Genomic DNA, 23,948 nt, shown 5'->3' with positions numbered 1-23,948 from the left:
CCAGAATGTACCTTCAGAAGACCATCTACCAGACCGAGCAGTAGCCATGGGTGGAACCAAACAGAGCTGCTGCCCATCCATCCTGGTGGCTGGTGCCTATGGCAACGGCCTCAAGTGCCGGCAACGGTTCCTGTGGCTTTCAGTCTGGGATCCATTCGGTGGCTGTAGGCAAAGTTCTATGAGTGGCCAAGGAAAGCTTATAGAAATAGACTAGAGCCAGCTTGATAGATTATAAATATTAAATCCATGACTCTAAATAGTCCCATCAGTTATAAAACCAAAGATGTCTGCTGTAGAAATACTTTCTCCTTAACGTCAGCCAGACCATTCTGCATCAGAAGTTCTAAAGAATTGTCAAAGTCCGGGTGAAAACCCAAGGCAGAGGAAGCGGAACATGGCACTCTCCTCTCCCCCTGCCATAAGTAATCCGCTGATTCACCAGGCAGGAGTTTGGCACCCAGTCCATCCCCCACATTAAACTCCTCGAGGTGCCAGCATTGATTTTGGGAGGCTGGAAATAAAGTGCTTGGAAAAGATTGCTTCTTGTTTTTCCTTTCAACTTTCCTGTCAAAACACATAAGAGAGCTGGGACTAAGCAAAAGGCCCAAGTGAGTGAGAGCCGGTTTAGTTGGACAGGGCCGGCCTTGAATTCTGAGACCACTAATGCATTCTGCCCACCTCGGTCAAAGACAAAGTCTGGGGGGCTGGGTTTCCTATAAGGGGAGACCTCCCCCGAAGGGTACCATGTGAGAATGGTAGCAGGAGGGCCCCACCCCGGCTGCCTTGCTCAGCCCTGACAACGCCGTCACTCCTAATAGCATTTCCAGATACACCATGAACTGGAATTGTTTTTAAAAAGCCTTTTGGTTCAAAGCTAAGAAGGTAGTGATTTGCAGGAACCTAAAGTCAAGGAGACAGCGTGTTGTAGAGGATAAAATGGATTATTTGTCATCGGGAAAACCAGAGTTAAAATCCACTATTAGATATTTCCCAGATGGATGAACTTGGAGCAAAACATGGAACTTCATTGGGAAACAGACGTCTCCCACTATTTATCTATTGTCATAAAATGTGTGTGTGTGTGTGTGTGTGTGTGTGTGTGTGTGTGTACCTACTAGAGAGAATTCCCTCTTCATCTGAATATTCTACAAATTAGTGAAATTCAAATTCACTCTTTTGGAGTGACCATGAAATACCTAAACAAGAGCTAAATCTCTTATATAATTTCTTGTAGCGCCTCTAGTACCCAGGGCTGTGATGATGATGATGATGATAAATCTCAGTAATAATTAGATAGTTTAGAGGCAGCTAGATGGATAAAGCACCAGCCCTGAAGTCAGGAAGACCTCAGTTAAAATGTGGCTTCAGACACTAATTCCCTCAGCAAAAATAAATAAATAAATAAAATTGATTAGGTAGGATAGCAACAGGAGCAATCAAGGGCTCTTACCTTTTTTGGTAAGTTATGAATTCCTGGGCAGTCTGGTTTTAAACACATACAAAGAAAAATCAATTATCTTTAAATATACTTATGAACATTTTTTTCCCTAAAAACAAGTTCATAAATCCCAGATTAAAAATCTCTGATTTGGATTGGTCCAGACAAAGCAAGCTGCAAACATATAAAAATTGATGTAGTCCGAAAAGATAATTCAAGAACTTTCTTTAGAAAGGCTGGATGATTGTAGTAGTTTTATATATATATATATATATATATATATATATATATATATATATATATATATATATATATATATATATATATATATATATATATACATATACATATATATATATGCATGCATATAGTGCTTTGAAGTTTACAAAACCTTTTAATTACCCAATTTCATTTGATCTTTTCACTAGTTTGTTGAGTGGGGATTTTAACTATCAATCCTTCATTTTCTAAATGAAAAATGTGGAGCCTTAGAGAAAGTAAGTGATTTGACACAGCTGGTGTCATAATTAAATGGCAGAGCAAACACTGAAACACAGTTCTTCTGAAGACAGATCCAGTTCTTTCTACTGTACTATGATACCATTCAACATTAAATAGAAAGACAAATTAAATCCATGACCCTACATTGGACCCTGGATTCAGAATTAGGACCTTGTGACTAGTTCATTCAGCAAAATGGTTCAAATAAATATGAGGTAGATCAGTGGGGACTACATAAAGTGCATTGTGCTTGATCTTGCCCATGGAGATCTCTTCATTTCCCAAGACTTTCTAAACCACCTTTCTTATTTCCCTAAAGATTACCTCCAACTATGTTATGTGCTAAGTTATAATGGTGATGAAATATAAATTCGCAAATTTGTATATGATAATAAATATTTGACAATCAGCTTTCCTCCCCCAGAATACACATGAAATTTTAAGTTTAATCTGAATTAACATTTCATCCCTCACTTTATTAATTCTAGATCATCAGCAAAATGATAAATCATACTCTACTTTAAAGAATTTGCTGATTTATGATGTAAATGCTTACAAAGGAAATCTAACAATCAGCTGTCTCTAGCCAATCTGAACAGGTCCAGAACACCCCTGTTTACATGCATCCCTGTGTATTTTCAAAAGGTGGAAATGTTTTGCTACAAGGGAGGATAAAAATCCCGTATTTTCATCAGCTTCTTCAGAGTGGGCTGTTTTTTGCTTTTTTTGCATCCTCAACATTTAGCACAGTGCTTAAAATATAGTAGATGCTTAATCGATGCTTGGTGCCTTAACAGCAACTTCCCTCTCTCCCTGTTTCCAAGAGCAACCTCCTTATATTGAACTGGGATAACAAGAGTGATAGGTTAACCAACAAGGATGGTGTTAGGCTTTTTCTTGCCAGAGAACACATTAACTTTTCTCTGTGAATAGCCTTAGCTCTAATGCAAAGCCAGAACTCACAAGACAGATGAGGTCAGAGGTCCCATCAATCATATAATTAAAATAAACCCTACTGAGTTCCTATTTGTATGAGTGACTTGAGTTCCCTGCACCAGGCTGAGCAGAAGCTCAATCTCAGATTTTCTATGATTGTACCTGATAACTAATGTTATAGAAAGTGTGAATCTTGTGGAAACTGTGCCCTTGCACAATATAGGACTTGAATTGTTTGCATCCTAGAATTCCCAAGTCCAAATCAACCCAATGTCTGAGGAACTGTAAGAGTCCAGGAGAACAACAGACTTAGAGTAGCACAGAAAATCATTATTGCTTTTTTTGTTTTGTATCCTCGTTAATAAATACTGTTTACTACTTTAGCTGTTTGCTGAGAGTAACAGTGTTGTATCCCATCAGGTGCCTCTACTATCAGGAACTAACTCCATTAGGTTTAAATCCTTCAAATCGTGCATTTGATCAATGCATCATTGCATTGAGACAACAGCAATTGAGTTGGGAAAGGGGTTCTCGGTAGGAAAACAAGACAGAAAGACCAGAGATGATATTCCTATTTTGCCACTTCCTTAGCTAAGTAAAATACCATCTATGTCTCTTCTGTAAAATGGAGGCGAGATGGGGGAAATGCAGTGTTAGAGTGGATAACATCTCAGATTTCAGATAACTCTTATTATAGCATTCTGTGAGAAAACATATTTTCTCAGAAAGTCACAAAATAGTCTTCCAAACAAAATCATAGGCCAATCTATAGAATTTCTGATGATGTTAAATACTTCATTTGATTGTTGATTCATGGTTCATAGATTTTGAACGATCCTGTGTCTTTTCCAACACCCTCTTTTTTATAGTTGAAGAAACTGAGGTCCAGAGATATTAAATGATTTACTCGTGGCCCCATAAGTTAAGGCCTAGCTAGGATTTGAACTTACATTTTAGTCTCTGAAAATCTGACAAGAAAAAAAAATCCATGCCAAAAAGTGTATTTTGGACAAGTCCCTACTGTATGATGTTTATAGCAATACAGAACTTATACAGAATGCTTATAGCTCATCACTAGGAAGGGCCATGTTCACCCTGTCAGTTTGTGCATGCTACCCCAGGACAAAATCCAGAATAAATTCACTATTCCTTATACTTACTAGAGAGTGGAAGACTTTCAATCCCATAGCACTGCTTCTCTCTGTGGAATATCATTGTTTGTTGCCTAAAGGTATATAAATGTATAGAGCATGAGTTGGAGCATGAGTTTTTGCCGGGGTGGATGCTGAAGGTTATCTTTGCATGTATTTTGAAGATAAAGAGCTATTATTTAAGGGGAAAAAAAGAATTTAGCTCTGAGCCCCATTCACTGATTCACATTAGTTCTTCTTTGAATGTATCATCTTCCAAAATGTAATCTGTCCCCAGGATTCCCCTAAATTCTCTGGAATCTCCTAGACTGGGTCCAATCACAGCATTTTGACTCAAAAAGTATTCATTTCCCTTTGCAGATTATTATCCCTGCTCCAAAGTTTTACTCCAAAGGAATTCCTGAACAAAGACTTAGGTATAATTCATGTAATGATTTTCCCCAATGAGCATAACACAATCTCCAATCAGCATTCAGCAAATTAGCTTTCGGAAAATTTTGATTTTACTCATACAAAATGCATAAGATGCAAAGGACTCACTGTATGTCAGGGAAAGATATAGGACACATAAAACAGACAAATGGCACTTTAGATTCCACCTGGGAAGTAAAACATTTTATGGGGGCAAGTTGTTGAACCAGCAAGCCACTTACCATGGGACCTGCACTATACAAATAATTCATAGCAAACCCAAGCTTGACAAGACCCAAATCTTTTGCGCTGTATGAGTCATGTAGTAATCCTCCAAGTGATCTCCTTTCTTCTCCAAGAAGCTTGCTTTGAACCATAGCTCTCCCTAGGAGGCTTATGCCCAAATATTCAAATTTAGGAATTCTTATACTTGGGGTTACTCACAAGACAACCCCCAAAGCTAGTACTGCTGAAGAAATCTCCCTTCATAGGGAATTCAAAATACACAGCCAGGATGTTAAAGTATCCTCAGACTCCTTTCTCAGGCTGCCTGCAAGTACATATTCACCACCACCATTCACTGCTACAGAAAGTCTCTCAGTGCTCCAGTGTCCACCATATCATAGAAAGAAAAATCCATTCTCAGAAGTTGCAATCTCTGATCTAAGGTTAGAAAAGATCCACACTCAGTTCTAGTCTCTCTCTGGCTGTAAATGGCTCTATTCCTCGCAGGATCATTGGAACTGGTCTGAATCATCTCATTGTTGAGAAGAGCCACCTCCATCAGAATTGACCATTGTATAATCTTGTTGCCGATGGACAATCTCCTGGTTCTGCTCATTTCACTCAGCATCAGTTCATGTAACTCTCTACAGGTCTCTGTGAAATCATCCTGCTGATTGTTTCTTACAGAACAATAACGGAATAAATCTTTTTACATGAATTGGTCATATATAGTAGAATAATCTTTTCATTTTTTAATTTGGAATCAATCAACAAATATTTACTAAGTGCCTACTATGTGTCAAGTGAGTTGTATAGTAAATAGAGTGCTGGACTTGAAACCCCAAAGACCAGTTTAAATCCAGTATCTAACACAAATGACTGTATAACCCTGAGTAAAGCATTTAATCGCTTAGGGTTTAAGGCAATTCTTTAAGAATTTAAATTGTGGAGAGGGTCTAGACTGGAAATGTTAAGGAAGTTTCCTCACCTGGGTGTTTCCTATTCTAGTATTCTTTCTCTCTCCTGTATGCTAGACACTGATATACCAAGAGAGATGTAATAGAGTGTTCCCCAATGAGACTTCAGCAAAGTAAAAGGGTGAAAAATTGGAAACAGAGAAGTGTAAAGAAGAATTTCAGAAGTCCTTTCTGTAGCAAAAGAATCATTCCAAACTGCATGAGGTATCTGAGATTGAAATAGCTCACAAGATAATGAACTTGGCTGCGGGTCACAGACTTCATTCATTTGTCCCTCAGTGTTCAAATCCAGCCTCAGATACTTACTAACTCAGATACTCCTTCCCTCACCAAGGGCTACCCAGAAACCAAAGTCCCTGCACATAATGCATTGAGGTAAAGGATGCATTTGAAGAGTTGTCCATTTGCAGAGGTCCTAAGGAATCCTTTTTGATCAGAACTAAATGGCACTCAGGACTAGCATCACTTTTCTCTCTCTCCTGCTTCCTGATTCTAGTACAAGTCCTTTGTTGTTCTATGAAGGTGACAAGTGAGAGGGGGTCTAACCTTCCCCGTTCAATGCCTGTTCCTGGTTCATCCCAGCCAAGGATGACATTTCCTTGGTTTATGATGGTCAATCCTGATTCAGCTTCTCAGAACCGGGATGAGAATGGGGTCCATATCTTATAAACATGATGGTAGAATAACAGATTCAGAAATGGAAGGAATCAGATAAAATTGCCTCATTTTACAGCTGAGTAAACTGAGGCTGAGACAGGTTGAGAGACACGTCCAAGATCATAGAGCTAGTAAATGTTGTTTAGTGAGACTCTCCATGACCCCACTGGGGGGTTTCTTGGTAGAGATACTGGAGTAGTTTGCCATTTCCTTCTCTAGCTCATTTATAAATGAGGTATTGAGAAGTACAGGTATTGAGAAATAGCCAGCTAGTAAGTATCTGAGACCAGATTTGAACTCAGGAAGATGAGTCTTCTTGACTTAGTGCTCTATACACTATGGCATCACTTAGCTGCCCCAGTATCTTACAGTATCTTTTTTGTGTTCCCAGAGTTTTGAGCACAGTGTTTCCTATATAGTAAGCACTTAATAAATGCAGATTCATTAATTGATTGACATTTTCAAGATTTCAAACTGGAAGGAATATTAGAGATTGCTTAATCCAACCCAATTATCTAACACTTAAGGAAACAGACTCAGAAGTAAAGTGATTTGCCCAAAACAAACTCATTACATTTGCCTCCAAATCCAGTGATTTTTTTCTTCTACATCACAGAATCCTCCTTAGGACCTGGAATTGTACTAATCCTTTCTGATACGTTTTAATGCATTTTGTTGATTTTTTTCCCTTTTAATAAACCTTTGCTCTGGCATAATATAGCCATGGAGGCCATATAGTTCCCCAATTTTCTGAGATAATCTCAATTTCAAATATTCTACCTTATTCACAAATGAGGGTTAAAAAAATCTTTTGTTTTAATACACATGCCTACCATACATTCTAAAAAGCATGATTATCATAAGAGGAAACTAGTACTAGCTGCCTGTTTTGTTGTTGTTTAGTCAATCACATCTGATTCTTTGTGACCCCATTTGGGCTGTCCTTAGCAAAGACGCTATCAAGGTTTCCCATTTCCTTCTCCAGCTCATTTTACAGATAGGAAATTGAGACAAAGTGTGAAATGACTTGCCCAGAGTCATCCAGCTAGTGTCTGAGACCTGATCTCAGATCTTCCTAATTCCAGGCTTGGTACTCTATACAATGTGCCTTATAGTTGTCCTTAATCCTGTTAGTCCATAATAAAAATCACTGATTTCATGGGGAGTGAGGAAGCTTTGAAACAAGGAAAATGAGGCACTCCCCAAAATATAACCCAAGCTCTTGGTCCTATAAATGATACATTTTGTTATAAAACCCAGTCAATGAGTTGAAGGGTACAGCTTAAAAATAAAAATCAGAGAGTACAGGGTACCATTTTTCGGGGACGCTGAAAAGCAGACTGCATGAGATAATGATTACTATTACTTAGTGTTTTAAAATTTGCAAAATGCTCTGATCCTCACAACTTGTAAAGTGCACACTATCATCATTTTTATCCCTACTTTACAAATGAGAAACTGAATTTCAGAAGAGTTGAGTGATTTGCCTTCCAAAGTAGCTGAGCTCAGCTTTGAACCCTGATTATTCTAAGTCCAAATCTAGCAATTTAGACAATACAACAAACTTTTTACTGTCCAAGTGCCAACTTGGAAGCAAGGGATTGAGTGATTTGGGTCAACGTCAGCCTTGGAAAGCTAGAACTTAAGCAGCACAGGTACTCATGTGAAATTGGATCGTGGAGGGGAAGTGCAGAGTCAAACAGGACTTTTGCTTGGGAGGAGATGAGGTGTTTGAATTTGCTTGGGAAAAGAAATCATCTTTAATTTAACTCACCTCCAGTTGAAATTTAGTATTTCTTTAATTATTTAAAAACATTAGACTTTCACTTCCAATAGACTTGTCAAAGAGAAAGTCATCTGCATCCAGAGAGAGAATTATGAGAACAGAATGTGGATCACAACATAGTATTTTCAGCCTTTTTATTGTTATTTGCTTGCTTTTTGTATTCTTTCTCACTTTTTTCCTTTTTAATCTGAATTTTCATGTGCAGTATGATACTTGTGGAAATATGTGGGAATCAAATGTGGATCATAACATAGTATTTTCACCTTTTTTGTTATTTGCTTGCTTTTTGTATTCTTTTATTTTTTTTTCCTTTTTGATCTGATTTTTCTTGTGCAGTATAATTATGGAAATATATGTAGAAGAATTGCATGTTTCACCTATATTGGAATTTTTTTTTTTTTCTGAAGCAATCAGGGTTAAATGACTTGCCCAGGTCACACAGCTAGGAAGTGTCTGAGACGAGATTTGAACTCAGGTCCTCCTGACTTTAGGACTGGTGCTCTATCCACTGTGCCACTTAGCTGCCCCTATATTGGATTTTTAAAGACTATATATAACTTACTATCCAGAGGAACAGGGTGGGGAGGAAGGGAAGGAGAAAAATTTGGAACACAGGGTGAATGTTTGCATGTATTTTGAAATATTTTGAAAATAAAAAAATTTGGGCTTTGCATTTAAGTTTTAAGTAAATACATTTTAAAAACCAAACAAACAAACACTGGGGCAACCAGATAGTGCAGTGGATACAGCTCAGGCCTTGGAGTTAAAATACAGCCTAAGATATTTGCTAGCTGTGCGACTCTAGGCAAATTATTTCACCCCAATTGCACACCAAAATAAAAAACCTATCATTCAAAGCGGATCCATAGGTTTTGACCAAACTGGCCAGTGAGTCCATGACACAAAAAAAGATTAAGAACTTCTGGTCTAAACTAGACAGTTGGACTCTTACTGTAGCTTGTTTGCCAGTTCCCTATCCAAGAGATAAGGAAAGAAGTCCTGGAGGAATTGGATGAACATATATAATATAGAGTTGATGTGTCCCTGGTACTCTCCACAGGAGCTCTCAGCCCGCAATGGGAAGCATAAATACAAAAACTTGTGGGAACTCCAGATCGGCCCTGTAGCCCGATTCAAACTCTCCTGCCCCCTCCAAGTGGTATCTAAGGTGGAGCCGAAGGTCTCTCCGATCAGGTTGGAATGATTAGATTACGAAACAGCTCTTCCAAAAGTTTACCGCTTCCAAAATCCTTCCTCTAAGAAAACTCCTATTCCTCTTCCCTTTTAACCTAGCTTTCTAAGCCTGATGGTATACCGGCTGTTAGATTGATTACACTGCACTGGGAACCAGTTAGAGCCAATTTGTTGCCTCCACCCTCCAGACTAAGTTGTTTATCTCTAATTCTGGAATGAAAGGCCCAGTCTCCCATTAAAGGGATTCCAGGCCGAAGAGAGCAGGCAGGGAGGGTCTGGCTTTGGAAGAAGCCCGTCTCACAGCTTGTGGTGGGCTTTGAGCGCCTGAGACTAGGTGCTGGACTTGGGGGGAGCTGTTGGAGCTCATCAAATGGCAAGATGACTCCGTTAGTTCTGGGCCTCAGGAACATGAGTTTGGCAGCTGAGTGGCAGAGGGGCTGGAGGAGGGAGAAATGAAGGGATGCCCACTGGCAGGCTCCTTCCCAGACCGGGAGGTGAGGGGGTCTGCATCTGGCTGGTAGCACACTTGGAGGAGAGATAGTGTGTGCAAGAGCTGTAGAGAAGGGAAAATTGGCTGGATTTTTAAAGTACTTGATATGGGGCAGGGGGAGATTGCAAGCCCTAGAAACTGAGAGAAGAGAGTAAGAGAGAAGTTTGAGTCCAACATCTGGGCTGAAACAATCCCCTCCTTTCCTATCACCCTGAGGTGAAGGGCCCACTGTTTGTTCCAGGAATGGCTGCCATTAATACAAAAACTCCCCTAGTTTCACTGTGGGCCGCTGGAGATCTGCCCAGTCCAGACCCAGATGCCATAAAACGGGTCCTAGGAAGACAGTCGCTGTCCACCTCTACCAGGATCTCTGTATCTTCTGCCTCAAGCTGGCAGCTCCAGCCTTAGCTGTCCATAGTGCCCTGCAGAGCATGTGGCTCTCTGAAAGAAATGCTCAGTCCAGGCCATTTATGAGGCCTGCTCCAGGGAAAGTCTGTGGAAGGCCTCCCCTACTTTTGTTCTGCCTTCCCTACCAGGTGTGGGTCTTTTTGTAAAGGGCCAACAAGAGCTCTAACTGGGACCTTTAGGAGCCAAGGGGTCTGCAGACTCCTACACAGAAGCCTTCATCAGTTCTAGAGCTAAGGGCCCCGTCAAGGGGCTTGTTGTCCTTTTAATAATGGAAGTTCCTGCCTAGTTAAAAAATCCACACTGTACCTAGAGGTGGAATGTAGGCAGCCTCTCCCTGCCCCATGCTACGTTAATTATTTCCTGGCCTTCATAATTAGAACTTCTCTTCTAGGCCCTTTGTTTTCTTACTGCAGATCATCCCTGCCTTTCTCTCTAAGCCAAGTGAAAGGTACAAACACTAAGGGCCATCAGACCTTGAAAAGGGGCTAGGTTGATAATAATCAATATTTGTGTTATACTATTTAAAAGAACTAGGCTTTATAAAGTTGGATGATTGTGGTGGCGTAAGAAATGGTGAGTTAGTGGAGTTAGAAAAATAGGGAAAGACTTAGGCTTCTCAAGGATATTATACAACTGCAGACAAACAAGCATAGTATGGTCTTATATAGATGTGTATAAGTGTGTGTGTACGTAGGTATATATGTATATATTAAACATGCAAACACAAACTTTAATTGTTAACTTGGGGAAGGAGGAAGGAAGAGGGGGAAAAAAGAATAAAATAAAGAATTCATAGCAACGAACAAAAGAGAACCTACAAGATGGACAGCTCTGAACACAATGTGCAGTATTTATTATATAGGCGTTCTTGAAATGGAAACTTATTACTTTATATTTTGAATCCTCGTGTTCTGCTGTACTCGGGCAATTTTTTTTTTAATTGTGTGTTTAGGTTTGTAAAATGCTTGGAAAATCTTAAAAGTATCATATTAACCCAAGAATATGAAAAGGCCATCATGGGGAAAAGGGACTGGGGAACCCTCTCAAAAATTCACACTGTACGCTTTCTATGGCTAAATAAATTCTAGGAAGTAATCTGAAGCAGAAAGAGGTTAAGAGTGATGATTAGGTATGATGAGCTTTTCTCAGACAATATCCTAATATTCTTTTAAAAGATTTGATAGCACAGGAAGAGGATAAAATTAAGTCAGAGGGGAAACATTCAAAGTTGCTTTTTATAATAAATACAATAATTATAATTATTATGCCTTTGTAAATTTCTTCTGGAAATTGGTAATGTTTTAATGTAATACTGTAAGCAATGTCATACTAGAATGCCCTCCCCCTTCTCTCTTTGCCTCCTAGTTCTTACATAAACTTTTAAACCCTAATTCACATTCCATTTCCTCCATGAAAGTGATCCCTCACTCGTCCTCCTCCTCAATAATAAGCTTCTTCTGGGATCTTTTGTAGCGTTTTGTTTTAAAACAATTCTCTACTGCACTTATCTTATCCAATTTTGTCTTATAATTTGGGGTGTTTTAGACACTCTCTGATTGCCATGAATAGCTGTGGGCAATGTGCAGTGCAAGGTGGGGAGATCCAGAGCCATTGGTTCTCCCCAACACACACACATCTAGATGGGTTCATAATTTTGCTCCAGTTCCCTCTCTGACTCTAATTTCTTTTCATATACCCCTAAAAGAGAGTTGCCACAGGTGATGTGCTGCTAAAGGTTTAATAAACAGCTCTCTGAGGGAGGGATAATGTATGCATGATGTTTGAATTAGTAACATTTTCCTCACTACTTTATTATTTTAGACCAAAGTTCCTTAAACTGTGGGTCACAAACCCATATGGAGTCTTATAACTAAATGTAGGGATCATGGAATTATGATTTATTATCAGTAAATATTCCATTTGTCTGCTTACTTTGTATATCTATCTGGGATCCATGTAAAATTTTCTTGGGTGAAAAAGGGTCTCGAGTGGGAAAAGTTTAAGAAGTCTCAACAAAACAATGAACTCAAGCCCCGATTTGTAGCATTTCCAGTTTCTGATAGACATGTGCCCGCACAGCTTGGTAGAGTGCTGTTAAAGCTGGCTCTCTCCACAATAATGAAGCATGGAAATTTTTCCAGGTCTGAGACTCAATCATCCCAAAGTCTGAATGGTTCCCAGAAAATGCTCTCTCTGAGGTGCCAGTGAGCAAGTGTACACTTTCCATGGGGAAATGCACCAATCGCTCTCTCTCCTCAGCTAACCAGATCAAGTGGACCAGGCTTCCTTGATCAACCTCCTGCACGTGTATAGTGAAACCACTTGGTATATTGTCAGGCTGTAAGAGCAAGGTCTGAGTCAGGTACCAGTGTTCAACACAAGCTGGCAGACAAGTTCTTCTCCCTTCCCAAAGGGAACACCCTTGCAGTAGCCAGAGAAGTGCATTTGTTTTTGGAATGAGCATTTGTGTTCAGCCTTATCACTGCCAAAGAGGGTGCCCGACTTTTAAAGCAGATTTACAACCTAATACTTTCTCCTTTCTTTTAGAGGAATTTTTGTCGTTTTCTTTCTCTTTCTCTCTTTCTTTCTTTTTCTTTCTCTCTTTCTCTTTCTTTCTTTCTTTTTTCTTTTTTCCTTTCTTTTTCTTTTTCTTTCTTTTCTTCCTTCCTTCCTTCTCTTCCTTCTTTCTTTTTCTTTCTTCCTTCTTTTTCTTCCTTCCTTCCTTCCTTTTCTTCCTTCCTTAGATTTCCCCTTCCCCTCTTTCCCATTATTCCTGGCAGTTTCCAAAAGGCAGAAATTAAGAAAGGGAAAATATTGTTTGATTTCAAAATCCCTCCATTTTCATTTGTGAATTTTCTGAAAGTTTGTAGCTCAGGCTGGGCTTTGGTTATTATCCTTCCTGTGGAAAGTTAGTATCCACTGGGGGGAAGTTCCTTACCCTGATAAAAGCCCAGGTACCAATAAACAAACAAACAAACAAGCGAAAGTTAAATATCCCGAAGGCAGCCATTTAAAGAGCTTGGATTTGCCCCAGAGCTGCAGACCAGAACTATTTCTCCCCCACCCCCCAGGGCTTATTGGATGACTTGTCGGGTTCACTGATCCCTAGCTGGATCGTATTTCAGTTTGAAAGTAGCAAAGTTGAAGGTACCTTTACAAATCCTCCTACGCCCCTCCTTGATATGGACTACTGCGACCTACCCATGGGATCAAAGACTTTTGAAGCAGGGAAGATGTCTTTTGTTCGACTCCAATCATTTTACAGATCCCTCTGGTGGCGTTCTCCCAGCTGCTAAAAAGCTCTGTATCCCACCCGCCCGCCCCCGCCCCCCGAAAATGACCTTGTATGCCTCTTTATATCAATATCTATATACATCTATTCCGAAAGAATGTAAGGCAGGGATTTTATTTGTGTTATTCCCGGTACTCGGCACTCTTCAGGCTTTGAATAAAGAGCTTAATTGTAGGGAAAACTAGGATTTGGTGATCGAATGACCTGACCAAGGTCACAAAGTAATAAGGTTTTCTGACTCAAAATCCAACAGCACTAGTTCTCGTCCCTGTTGTGGTTATTTAGTCCTGAATGACTCTACATAACTCCATTTGGGGGGGGGGGGTTTCTTGGCAAAGATACTGCAGTAGTTTTTTATTTCCTTCTCCAGCTCATTTTACAGATGAGAAAACTGAGGCGGCAAATGGGGTCAAATGATTTTCTAGGGTCATATAGTTAGGAAGTATCTAGAGCTGGATTTGAATTGAGAAAGAGTCCTCCTGACTCCAAGCCTGGGGCTCTATCCACTGCACCACCTCGATGCCCTTCCAATCCTCTCAGCCTGCTTCGATTATTATTATTCCCATATTGTTAAGGACCATGCGTGGGTGAAGGGACAGGTGTGAATCATGAACTTGAAGGCGTTGCCAAAAGCCTTGGCAGATGTTCCTTGTGGATTGGGAATGAAATAAATTGGAGGCAGAGGGAAGAGGAGGGAGGTCAGAGAACAGCAACTGGCTCTCAGGCTCCTTGTATCATCATCATCATCATCCTCTCACGCGAAGAGATCCATTCTATAAGTCTGAGTTAGACCTCCAGCAGCCACTGGCAGGTGGCTCCAGTATCACAACACCATGACAGCTAGGAAATATGGTGGATAGAGTGTAGCTCTGGAATCAGGAAGAGCTGAATTCAAATCCTACTTCAGACATTTTCTAATTGAGTGATTTTGGGTAAATCCTTCCCTCTCTGGGTACCTCTATTTCTTCATTTGTTAAATGGAAGTAATAGTAGCACATCCCGGAGTTGTGAGGTTCGTGCTATATGAATGAGTTATTATTTTAGTATTAATAATGATAATAATAGTAACAATAAATTGAGGTCCAGAGAGGTTGTGCTTTATACAGGCTTGGAAATACAGGATACTCTGGCACCCAGAACATCCACAACGTCTTCTCTACTGTGTGAGAGCAGTATGAATGCTTGAGATGAGAGGGAGACAACACCTGCCCCATTTAATTCACAGAGTTGGTACAGAAATAAAATAAATGTCTACTAATAGCAACTCACATTTCAATAGTACTTTACAGACAGTTTTCTTCACAAGTCTGGGAGGCAGGTGGTATATGTATCCTCACTCCAGTTTTACAGGTAAAGAAATTAAAACTCAGTTTAACTAATTCCCTAGTAAGTCATAAAACTAATAAATGTCAGAACCATAGTCTCAAAGATAGGTTTTTAATGACTGTACATATATAGCCTATATCAAATTGCTTCCTGTCTTGGGAAGGGGAAAGGAGGGAGAAAAAAATTTGGAACTGAAAGTTGTACAGAAATGAATGTTGAAACTATTTTTGCATGTAATTGAAAAACTAAAATACTATTTTTTATTTTTTTAAGGCTTCTAAATGTTAAGTTTGATCTTATTATGACAGGTATTTAATATTTTTGTTTAATTAAATGTATTATAGTATCGACCTCCAAAGTCTAGCCTTTTGAAAAGAAGCCAAAAGAACTGGCTTTCAAGGCAGGGAGGGCTGTGTCACCTTGGGCAAGACACCCTCAGTGCTCTCCTCAGCTTCTTAAACTGTGAGTTGCAAGTCCACATGGGGTCATGTAAATGGGATTACTGGTTTGAATTCCTGCTCTGTCACTTATTACCTTTGTGACCTGCCACAGATTACTTGATCCCTAAGAGCCATAGTTTTCCCCATAAAAGACAGTCATGAAATTGTAACTATCAAATGTTGGATCTGTATACCTGATTTATATACCTATATCCTATATACCTGGGGGTCACATGAAAATTTCTCCTGGGGAAAAGTGGTCACAAGTAGGAAAAGTTTAAGAAGCCCTTCAAGTCTAGGCTACTGTCAGAGTTCCAGAGAAGGTGCCCATCTGCATGGAGAGAGGCAGTTCTTCACTGGGAAGCTCCCACCACTGATGAAATCCTACATCCAGGCCATGAAAAAAACCTGGCACCTTTTATGGCATTTGCATAATGGAAGGCATAAGGACAGGTGAAGGAAGAAGTACTTGAGAATTCTAGCACCTTTTTCGGGGAGGGCAGAGGAGGCAATTTTTAGAGGCACTGTGTTGCAAGGAACCCCTTAAAATTATCTGGGCCATTCTTGAAAGAAGATGACTGGCTGCTCTATTTTTAAAGGCCTCCAGGGTAGGAGATTCCACAGTTTCCCCAGGTGGTACATTCCAGTGCATAGTCTAAATTGTTCAGGAATCCTGGAAAGAGGCCACAAAAACATAAAGCATCGAAATTCAATTATGAATGAATGAATAAATACTTCTTTATCACACTCACTCGCATGAGCTCTTTGATATTCCCATAACAACCCATTTTGTTAGGTAAGTAGCATTGGCTTTATTTTTCCTGGTGGAAAAAAAGACTGAAATGGCAAACAGCCCAGGGTCATACAATAAGCTAGGAATAGAAATAACTACTTCTGACTCCTCCTTCCTGTCTCTAACTAGCAGGCAAAGTCGCCTTATTAATAGCATTCTAATCTGAATCATTTAAATTACTTGTAATTGCAGGCCTCCAAAGAATTGTAACTGCCCCGTGCCAGCTGAGCAAGCTGTAATGGGCATGACTACTGTTACAAACGTCTGAGTATGGCATTGGAGCACAAAAAATGCATTTTAAGAGTTTGACATCTCATTGGAAATCAGCAGGCAGGTCTCCTGGTTAAGAGTTGGTGTCAGCTCATTCTCTGGGCAAAACAAAACAAAAAACTGGGTTTTTACTCAGAAGATCTGGATTCAAAACCTGGCCAGGTTTCCTTAGGTAAACTTTTAATCCTCAGACTCTGTTTCTTCCTCTGAAAAAAGGGATTTCTTGAAGTTCTTTTCAGCCCTAACATTTTGAGTGAAAATTGAATGAGGTCCAACAAAATGAAGTCATTTAACAAGCACTTATGTGTTTACATAGTGATGGGCACAGAATATAGGACATTGAAACAAAGATAGAAACAATCTCTGCCCTCAAGAAGCTTATACTCTTTTGAAGGAAACACCATGTGAACAGAGAGGTTGTTTATAAAGCTTATACAAAAACTCTATGAGATTGCTTAGAGAAGGGGAAGGTTAGAGAGGGAGGGAGAAAGAAATTGGAACTCAGAAATCTAGTTTTCAACATTCATTTGTGTAAGATTTTGAAATAGTATGAAAGCAATTTACTTAATCTAAGCAAGGAGAAAATCGATTCTTTAGAAACTGTATTTCTAAAATTAAAAAATAAGTAAAGCTTATACCAGTAAATACAAAGTAGGTTGGTTTTTTTAAAAAACTATTTCTTTTTTTTATTAAAGATTTCTATTTACAAAACATGCATGGGTAATTTTTCAGCACTGACAATTGCAAAACCTTCTGTTCCAAATTTTCCCCTCCTTCGCCTCACCCCCTCCCTTAGATGGCAGGTAGTCCAACACATTTCTGTAGATAGATTTCTCAAATGGGCTATATGTGTGTGTGTGTGTGTATATACAATGTATATATATATATATATATGTGTGTGTGTATATATATAATATATGTGTGTATATACCATATATATAATGTGTGTATACAGTATATGTGTGTATATACCGTATTTATATATGTGTGTATACTGTATATGTGCATATATACCATATATATATATATGTGTGTGTGTTTATATGCCATATATATGTGTATATATCATATATGTGTGTATATACCATATATATAATATATACATGTATACAGTATATGTGTGTATATACCATATTTATATATGTGTGTATATACCATATATGTGTGTATAACATATATATGTGTGTATATACTGTATATATAATATATGGGTGTATATACCATATATATAATGTGTGTGTTTATATGCCATATATATGTGTATATATCATATATGTGTGTATAACATATATATGTATATACAGTATGTGTGTATATACCATATATGTGTGTATAACATATATATGTGTGTATATACTATATATATAATATATGTGTGTATATACCATGTATATATAATGTGTCTATATACAGTATATGTGTGTATATACAGTATATATATGTGTGTATATACACCGTATATATAATGTATGTGTGCATATACTGTATATATGTGTGTATATACCATATGTGTGTATGTCATATATGTGTGTGTATAACATATGTGTGTATATACCTATTATAATGTATGTGTATATATACTGTATATGTGTATATATGCCACATATGTGTATGTGTAATATACATTTCGTGGGGTCCTAGAAGTAGAGAGTAGAAACTTTGAAACCACGCAGTCCCCAAGAGGCCCTTGAGTCTGGAGCTTGCCCAGGTCACCGGGCTAGTGAGGAGACTGAGCCCAGGCCCTGGGCCTCCCTCTCCCGCCCGCTCTCCACTGCAGCCACTTTGTCCTAGCTTACAGCAGGCGGCCGCCCGTCTCCCCTTTGGGGTTTGGAGTTCCCTGGGAGTCCCTCGCAGTCAGAGAGCCCATTCCTGTGGAAAACAACTCCTCTGGCCGGCCTTTTCTGAAAACAAGTAGCCGGCTCTCGGGCGGGCAGGTTGGGAGTGACTTAAAAAGGAAAGTAAATAGCTCGGTGCAAATGAGTCTAAGGGACTAATTTGCACCTGGCTGAGGTATTGGGGCAGATGCGGGCCGGGGAGGAACGGGCCGCCCGGCTGGCTCAGTCACCCAGGTGGAAGCCGAAGATGAGTTTCGCAGGCTCTGCGTGATGTCACACGTTTCCTGCTCCGGCCCGACCAATACCATTCATTCTCCCTCGGCTCAGACACCTGCGGGAGGAAGACAAATGCGGTGGCAGACGCGGCGGCCGCGCTACTCTGACTGACGCGCCGGGGATGTGGGGGCTCTGCTGCAGCGGGCCGGCCGCCGAAACCCTCCACACCTGCCCAGGTGAGTCGGACGCCCGTGCTCTCCCCGGGGGTTAGACCGCTGGTCACCTTGTTCCGGACAGGAAACAGGAAAGAAATTGCCCGAGTGAGCGCAAGTTTACTTTTTTCTCAGGAGAGGGAGGGAGAGGAGGTGGATGCCTGTGGATCTTCTGGTCACCCAGGAAAATTCTCCCAAGCACATGGCTAATGCTTCCTCTGGAAAAGTGGGAATCATGAAGTCAGTCTCTTCCTTTCTGGGACAGTGACTTCTTTTTCTCCCCTTTTTCTCTTTCCCCCTTCTCCCCCCCCCAAAAAAAAAAAAACGAAAAAAAAAAACACCTGTGTTATAAAGGTGAGAGGAAGAAATCTTTGAAATTTAACTTAAAGTTGTAAACTTACTTTTAACTCTAATCTCTAGTCTTCATTTCGGTGGGGGGAGGGAGATTTTCTTAATGCTAATTTCAGGGTGGGGGAGGGGAGATGTTTATAATGCTAATTTCAATCCACTCTCCGAAGCTGGCTAACTGTTGTGATTCAATTAATTTTTTGCTTTTATCACAGTTCATTTTTCCCCAGGATTGCACGAAATGGGGGAGGGGAGGAGAGAATGTTCCTTAAAACTTTTTTTAAAAGCACCTAGCTTTTAAAAGTCTGCCTTCCGAATGCTTCCTTAGATTGCAAATTCAGTTGTTCTTCCTCATCCTCCCCCCTCGACCTATCCACTCCCCAGTGTTCCCGGCCCCTACCCCTTTTTTTTTTTTAAAGAAGGCAAATGTTTAATTTTTGTCTTTAATTGTACAAGCTGTTTTTTCTTTTCTTTTCTTTCTTTCTTTCTTTCTTTTTTTTTTTTAAAGAGACTGTGATCTGGATTAGAATACTTTATATTTAACCTTGTGTTTATTAAACCTGTAGCTCAGGTAACGTGGATTATCTTTCCTGAGCTTCATGAATGGGGTACAAAGGTGTTTTTTTTTTCCCCTGTGTAGGTTAACTCCCCTCCCTCTTCTTGTTTGTAATAGTAAATAAACTGTTTAATTGTTCTGCCAGGACCTTTTTTTTTTTTTTTCCTCTCTTAAAAGTAACTTTACCTCTAGGACCCATTTTTTTTTTCCTTTTGGTTTCCTTAAAGATCTCACAGCTAGTATACCCTGCAGTCTCACCCGCAGTGTGTCAAGTGAACATTGAAGGGATTTAGAGGGAAGGGGGGAGGTTGGAGAATCTGTGTGGTGCAAGTCACACACAGATACTGAAAGGTCAGGCCCCGCTGTGGGAAACCCTTGGAAAGAAATAGTACCAAGGTGCAGTATGTCCAACCTCCTACATCAGCTGTTTTGCTGAGACTTGTTAGCAAAAAAAAAAAAAAAAAAAAAAAAAAAAGTGCAAGGAAGTGATCTGTTAGTAATTATGCTGATATTCATCCACCCCAAAAGTCAAAGTGCACATTCATTCTCCCAAAGTAGAAATGGAAACAATCTGGGGAAGTTGGTCTCGGACAGAGTAGCCTCTCCCCGAGCCAAGCTAGTCCTGCTGTGGCTGCCAATTCCTCTTATTCCTTTGAGATCACTATTGTTCTCCTCTCTGACCCTTGTGTCCTTTTTTTCTGAGCTCATGTGCTTGGCCGGTGGCTGCTGCCTTTGCCTTATTGGAAATGGGATTCAGCACAATCTCCAAGAACTGGTATTTACCCAAGGCAAAAGTATATGAAAATCACAAAACCTCTCTTAAATGGGATTATCTCCAGTTCTCTGTGGTTCAGTAGTTCCTCAATCCCTTTTTAAGTGCTGAATTTGAATCTGTGTCAATTTCATTTGTTCATCTTCCTTTCTCTCTAAGTGTCTCTCTCTTGATGTTAAATTGCAATTTTATATGCAAACATATTGGGAAGGTAAGGAAGTTATGAGTAGTGAAGGAGAGAAAAAAGGGGACAAAGACCAGAACCATAGAGTGAGAGTGAAACCGTTCAGGCCATTTAGTCTAATTTGCAGAAGGAAGGAACTGCTGTACCCTGTCTGCTCTGTCCCACCTGCTATTTCCACCCTGTCCTTTCACCAATCCTAGAGAACAGCAAATGCCGTGTATCCCACAAACCATTGGGCAAATGCTCTATTTGTTGTCTGGAGTAATGGGATGATGGCAATGGTTACTTTGTCACTACCAGATTCTGTACAATCCAACAGAGATTTTTAAAGTCCCTACCTGGTTGTAAATATTAATCCCAGGAAGATCTCCTGCCAAGGATTTGGTACATTTACAAAAATGAGAAATGGCCCTTTCCCTGCCTCACTGGGAGCTTCCATTCTGCTGAGAGTAGAAAAACTACAGGTGTACAAATGGAGTGTATTTAAGAGAAGAAATTCAGGCAATAACTTTACTTCAAGGAAATGTGAGAATGGGAGTACAGTTTTAGTCTGGGAAAAGGAAGATGGTCAGAAAGACAACCATGTTCTTTCTGGATCATAGATCTGCAGCTGGAAGGAATCCTTGAGGTCATCTAGTTCAACTTTCTGCTTGTAAATGAGGAAACTACAGAGCAGGGGATTTAAGGAATCCTGACTCCAAATCCAGCTCCCTGTGTGTGATCTGACTTGTGACAAGGTATCTTCTTCCACAACTGGGAAGCTCTTTCTGTCTCAGCTTCAGACAGTAGGTGTCACGGTTACAAGGATTGAGACCACTTTCAAGAGCTCATTGATTATAAGAAGTAACATGTTAGCCACTGAGCATGTCACTACTGTGGATTTTCTTGAGGTTGCTTGTTTACACAGAAGGGGATTTGCAGAAAAATTGGGTGGCTGATTAATAATGAAGGCAATTGGTCCTCTTGCTTGGCCCATAAGAACACATGGCTTAACCTAAGTCACCCAAAATCACAAAAAAAGGGAAGGGGAGGATGAGAAGAGTACTAGGGAGCCCTGGACCATCGATTCCAGAATGAGAGGAGGGAAGTACCCAGTAATGTCACTGGGGAATCTTGGCCAAACTTCAAGCTATGGTAAGCAGATGGTCTCATCAGAGGTTATTTCTAGACTTGACTCATGGCTGTACCAAGTTCTGACTAGAATTCTTGAGTCCTGGCCTCAGGACACTCCACATGTTTTATAGAGCCCCATTCAGGTATGACTAGCTTCTCACCTTTAAGGTCACACAGGTAGGGGAAGTGCCAGTAAAGTAGGGCTCTAGAGATGATGTAAAGCAGAGGAAATATGGTCAGAATGTGGATGACTTATTGGTGAGAAAACTATCATAATTTCTCAGGACCTATGTGTAGTCAAGAGACAAAGAATGGAAAAATAGATGCAGAAACACGGGCCCCTCCTGCAACTGTTCAATTCTCATTTCATCCAGAAGAAAAAGGCCACAAGCCTGCCTGCCCGCCCCATTTGAAAGTCACAACCCAAAGTGATTGAATTATGGCCTGGTGATTTTAGGACTGTGAATTCGAATTCCAACTTTGCTACTCTGGGAAATTATTGTTGAGCAACTCTGGGAGAATACTTTTATCTCTCTATTCATCTGTTTCCTCATTTATTTGAAAAGGATATGCTGATATGCTTTAAGAATAGACTTTTATATATTTACAAACTTAGATAGGCAGATTATAAACTCAAGCCTAGTGAGTTTTTCAGGTTTAGTATTTATTAAATGTTTTCTTTATTAAAATGTTTAAATGATTTACCTACCCACTCTTGAAAGGAAACTCTGAGGTACCACCTTATACCTCTCAGATTGGCTAAAATGACAGGAAAAGATAATGATATATGTTGGAGGGGATGTGGAAACATTAGGACACTAATGTATTATTAGTGGTATTGTGAAATGATCCAATCATTCTGTAGAGCAATCTGGAACTATGTCCAAGAGCTTTAAAATTGTGTATACCCTTTGACCCAGCAGTGCCATTACAGGATCATAAAGGAGGGAAAAGGACCCCCATGTGCAAAAAATGTTTGTAGCAGCTCTTATTGTGGTAACAAAGAATTGGAAAAGGAGTGCATGCCCATCAATGGCTGAACAAACTGTGGTACATAAAGGTAATGAAATATTATTGTTCTGTTAAAAAAAAAAAAAAAAGATGAACAATCTGATTATAGAAAGGCCTGGAAAGATTTACATGAACTGATGCTGAATAAAACAAACAGAATCAGGAATACATCGTACACAGTAATAGCAAAAATATGAGATCAACTGTGAAAGACTTGGTTCTTATCAGGGGTTCAGTGACCCAAAGCAATCTTAATAGATTTTGGACAGAAAAGGCCAGCTGCATGCAGAAAAAGGAGACTGGATATAAATTAGCACATGCTATGTTCACTTTTTTTTTCTGTTTTTTTTTTTTTAATATTTCCCATGATTTTTCCCTTTTGCTTTGATATTTCTCTACCAACATGATTCATAAAGCGATGTGTATTAAAAGTAAACTAACAAAAATATTTAAAAAGAAAAGTTTATATTTAATATATCATTTTAGTCAATAACCCCCCTAGAATAATTTGTGGGTTAGACATTACAATTCCACATTTAGTTTTTTTTCCTTCAATTACATGTAAACACAAATTTTAACATTTTTAAAAAATTGATTTCCAAATGATTTCCCTTTCTTCTTCCTCTCTCCCTTCAATGAGTTGGCAAGCAATTTGACATGGGTTATACATGTACAGTCATGTGAAATATTTCCATATTCAACATGTTACAAAAGAAAATTAAAACCAAAAAATCTAAGAATAATTGTTTTTAAAAAGTGACATAACAATTCTAAAATCTGCTAATAGGCTGAGGGCCAGTGACTTCTGAATATGTTAAGCAAATGTTTTCTTTAAAAAGAGATTTTATTGGAAGCTTTTTTTTTCATCCATATCATTCTGAGAGAACCATCCTCTAAAAAAGAAAATTAAGAAGAAGTAGGAAAAAAATTCAGCAAAACCAATTCAACGCATTGAAAATGTCTGATATTATACACACTGTTTCATTACTATGGATTTGTCCACTTCTATAAAGGAATAAAGGAAGTATCTCCTCATATCTTTTCTTTGGGGCCAAATGGCTTTATAATTACATTAAATTTAGTTTCAATTATTTTGTTGTACTTTTTTTGATTCTACAGAAAAGCACAGAAGGACTTATACAAAATGATGCAAAAGTCCTTCTGTGTTTTTCTGTTCACTGCTCTTTATATCATAATTATATATTATATATAATAATCAAGTACCACAATTCATCTAAGCAATTCCTATTGGATGTTTTTACCTTATTTACAATTCTTTGATACCATAAAAAGTACTGTTATACACATTTTACTCTATATGGCAGCTTTTATTTTTTAATCATTGACCTCTTTGGGGTATCTGTTGGCAGATTCTCTTAATGGCCTAAAAGACATTGCTGTGGTCA

At 39.2% G+C, this 23,948-nt stretch overlaps 1 protein-coding gene across 2 annotated transcripts in view; it reads left to right on the top strand.

Moving 5' to 3' along the window:
* The window catches only part of LNX1 (ligand of numb-protein X 1), a 197,952-nt gene that overhangs the window by 51,745 nt on the left and 122,259 nt on the right, over positions 1-23,948 (top strand). Inside the window, exon 1 of one of the 2 annotated variants that reach the window (XM_074276402.1) lies at positions 18,449-18,582. The exons of the other annotated variant lie outside the window; for it this stretch is intronic. The gene's annotated coding sequence lies outside the window, so the exon portion shown is untranslated. Of the gene's footprint in view, positions 1-18,448; positions 18,583-23,948 lie in introns of those variants that run through there. 2 annotated transcript variants of the gene reach the window in all.

The sequence above is a fragment of the Sminthopsis crassicaudata genome, chromosome 6, assembly GCF_048593235.1.
Source record: "Sminthopsis crassicaudata isolate SCR6 chromosome 6, ASM4859323v1, whole genome shotgun sequence".
Lineage (NCBI taxonomy): Eukaryota > Metazoa > Chordata > Mammalia > Dasyuromorphia > Dasyuridae > Sminthopsis > Sminthopsis crassicaudata.
Note: the sequence above shows the minus strand (reverse complement) of the source record. Positions and strands in the feature narration are given on the sequence as shown.